Below are 4,060 nucleotides of genomic sequence, written 5' to 3' on the forward strand. Positions count from 1 at the left end.
GATAGGGCCAAAACCGATACATCGCATGATACCTCAAAAAGTTATGGACGGATTTGGACAAACGTTGGTGGACATGTCGGGTGTTTGACAAGGACGAATTAATTAGATTTTGGTGAAGATCTGAATCTAGATTCTGATACGAGAATTATTTAATTTTTACTTGATTCTTCACCATTGAGAGATCGGGCCAAAAGCGATTATATAACATGATATTTAAAAAAAAGTTATGGATGAGTTATGACTAAACTTGGTGGACGAGATGGTTAGGTGACGAGAACAAGCAGATTATATTTTGGTTTGGTTCAGGTCTGAATCCAGATCCGACCTATCAGTGGGATAGAAACCATAAACTGTTCAGCCTGGCGGAGGTATGCGCTCCACCGAGTGCTGTTCTAGTTTTTTTGAACCATTGTCGAATCTCTTGGAATATTGCTGGAGCAGAATGGAATGTAACAAAACGCAAAAAGGGGGAACACCAACAGTAGAGTAGAAGTAAGAGTGAGATCAAGGGGATCAAGGGAAAAATCACATTAAACTGGAAAAGTGGAGTGCTTGGGAATAGGGTCATTTGGGGATAGAAGAGATCATAAGTCTGGATGGGGGACGTAATGGTGAACAGCTGTCTTGAAGCTTTGAAGGGAAGCATGTGACTGAAGAGATTGGGGAGGTTGGTTGCACATGCGAGAGAAAAAAAGGATCAAAAGAATGTAGGTGAATAGTGAGCCAGGATTTTGGGAGTTTAACAAGAAGAGGGTTGCTGGCAGACCGTGTGCTCCCACGGATACCTGGGAGGGAGAGAGCCAAGAGAGGGCTGAGGGTTCAAGACCAAAAAGGAGGCAGTAGAATACAACAGAGAGGCAACCAACCAGTCTGCGATGCAAACGTCACAGGCCGAGACACTCGGCTTCATCGCGGGAGGTCTAAATGATTTTGAGGGTCTTGCTTTCCACGACATCAAGCAGGGCAAGTTGTGAGGCAGTGATGCCGGCCGAAAGGTGGAGAGCCGTACTCCATCAAGCTCCGAATAAAGGCTTATTCTCCTAATTCCCCAATCATCTTTGCCCGTAATCCATCAACATCCTTGACTTTCCTGTTCCTCAAATCCTTGATAGCTGCTAGCAATTTACATTGCATTTTGTTAGGTCCAATCTCATTCATCACAACATCTTTATCCTTTTCTGCTGCTTTCTCTTCTGCATTCTTCTCCATTGTGTAGAGCTCCTCATTGTACCTTTTCCACTTGTTACTACTTTTGTCTCAGCCAAATCTGCTTTTTTTTTCCCCCCGATACTATTGCTTCTATTTCCTTTCTTGATTTTGTCTGCTAATACTCTTTTGTAAACGAGGTTTGCTCTCATAAGCATCTCATCCCAAGCGTTCAAGCTGTTCTTTCCACCATCTTCCATGTGCTGCATACAAAATAATAAGAGGACCATTCCCTTAATTTATTTCTTGCACAGCATTACGAGCTTGGAAATCAAGCAAAAGGGTGTGGGCATAAAACACATAACGCTACACCTTCGTCACATGTAAAAACGCCTCCACAATCATGTATACAGCAGCATGTGTGGGTGTGATGGAGGTGTGGCCAGAAGAGCTGCTGGGAACTGCTCAAAAGGTTACCCCCCTTGGGTTGGCACAGTACTGCGGTACGAACGAGGTATTATTGTCCTTATGATACACGAAAAGTGAAATTGTGTGTCCGACCGTCCCTGTCTTGTGCATGTGATTTATGTGGAAGCTCATCCTTGAACCTGAGATAAATGTGGCTGTGGAGGGAGACCGCTCAAATTCGGAGCAGCTGTGCTTTGAAGCTGTTCATCATGTGCAATGAATGCTCTTGTGTAAACCACCAGGCTCACATACACGTTACTAGTTCATTGCTCAAATAATTAGTACTTTTTGGGGTTGGGAGCAGTGGGGGGGGGGGGGGGGGGAGTTGTGGGTGGGGGGATTCCTTCAATGATTGATACTTACCTGACGGTAGAGATACTGTGATCATTAAGGCAGTGTACTCTCAGGGTGAAGCCTGCTCATTGCACTCTGGGTGTGTCAACCCTTGTAATGTGGGGAAACTCAACCGTACAAGTCGTGGTAGTAGAGGACTGTTTTGCGCTATCCTCCGATTCAAAATAAAACAAGACCAAAGTCTAACAGCGGCGAAGCCAGGCTTGTAAAATATTATAAACCACAAACACATATGCTTAGCTTTTTAAACAGTCGCTAATACTACTTATAACATTAAACAAAGAAATTTGGAGGAATCCCGATATCCATGAGGTAAGTTTTACGAACAAAACTGAGGAAGATCTACTGTAATCTATATTATATACCCCACAAGGGTTGGAGGTGTGCTCATTTACCAAGCAGCTAGCTAGTGCTTGCCAAGCCAGCCGTTCCTTAACGGTTTTGAATGGAATGCTTGCTCGAATACTTAAATCACTTGGCGATCGCTCCACAAGAAACTTGGTAAATGAACACACACCCAACGTTCTTGAGACCCGTCCATATATCGATTGTAATCTATATACCCCAAAGAGGAATGACCATTCCTGCCGCTCTTGAAGTGATCGGTGTTTATGCAGTAATGACATCGTATACGTAATGACGTAGCATGACGGCCGGACACAAAACTGCCGCTACTTTAATATATCAAAGATATATATTTAACCTCCAGAAACGTTGCAGTCACTACAAAGGGATTAGTGTTATGATTAGATTTACTATAATAATAATGTTACGTTATTGTTGCAAAAATTATATTATAAAAAAAAAAAAACCGAGGTGAATTCCTTACTTCCGCGGTGACACCGCTTCAATCCATCAACTTTCCATTCACGACATTGGGATTAAAGTGTTATGGTTATATTTACTATATTATTATTGTTATTATGAAAACGATACTACTGAAACGACTTCACTGTATAAAGAAACGTGGGCTTAATTTGTCCGAAGCAGAAGGTGAGTCATAAGGCCTTCGGAAAGGAAGGCAATACCGTATTGTTGGAAGAGACATAACGTCAATGCGTTCGATATTTGATGGTCATTTTAACAATCGGTTTGTTTGCGTTTCACACTGAATGAAAAACGTAAAGGTAGAGCATGGCGATTGTGATATATGACAGGTTCGACAATATGTTCGGCATGAACTGCATATGAGTCAAAATGGCGGAGTGTGGAGAGTCGGCCACTGCACCGCTGTCATGACATCAGACGTAATCACATCACCCTGACATGTGACCAGATTCTCAGCTCTGATTGCTTTATGTTTGAGGGGACATACATACATACATACATACATACATACATACATACATACATACATACATACATACATACGGACGAACAAACGCTGTTTAGACGGCTCTGCCCGATGGGCTACACCGTAAAAACCCTTTAGAACCGTTCAGTATCATCATTTAGGAGTACCTTTTAGAATTACCCTTGAAACCTCCTTAGAATTACCCTTTAAACTCCCTTCGAATTTCCCTTTCGATCCCTCTAGAATTACCCTTTGGAACACTGTAAAATTATCCTTTAGAATCCTAATCCTAATTCCTAATTTATCCTAATTTAGGCTTTAGAACCTAATAGAATTACCCTTTAGAAGCTACCCTTTAGAACTCCCTTTAGAATTACCCTTTAGAATTACCCTTTACAATTATCTTTTGGAATTACCCTTTAGACCCCTCTTGTATCACCATTTAGAACCCATTAGAATTACCCTTTATAATTACTTTTTAGAACTCTTTAGAATAACCCTTTAGAAAATACCCTTTAGAACCTTTTAGTATTACCCTTTAGAACCCATTATAATTACCCTTTAGAATTACCCTTATAACTCAGAATTACCCTTATAACTCCTTAGAATTACCCTTTATAACTTTATAATTACCCTTTAGAACCCTTTAGAATTAGTCTTTAGAACTCTTTGTAATTACCCTCTAGAACCCTGTAGCATTACCCTTTAGAACCCTTTAGAATTACCCTTTAGAATTGCCCTTTAGAACTTTGTAATTACCCTATAGAACCTTTTAGAATTACCCTCTAGAACCCCATA

General features: G+C 41.1%; 1 non-coding gene across 1 annotated transcript; it reads left to right on the forward strand.

The window, feature by feature from the left end:
* The first annotated feature begins 1,969 nt into the window (after positions 1-1,969).
* On the forward strand, positions 1,970-2,125 carry LOC137439194 (U1 spliceosomal RNA). The gene has a single exon (XR_010986870.2). It is a non-coding gene; the product is annotated as a U1 spliceosomal RNA (small nuclear RNA).
* Positions 2,126-4,060: the final 1,935 nt, after the last annotated feature.

Source organism: Myxine glutinosa, chromosome 13, assembly GCF_964187855.1.
Source record: "Myxine glutinosa chromosome 13, kmMyxGlut1.1, whole genome shotgun sequence".
Lineage (NCBI taxonomy): Eukaryota > Metazoa > Chordata > Myxini > Myxiniformes > Myxinidae > Myxine > Myxine glutinosa.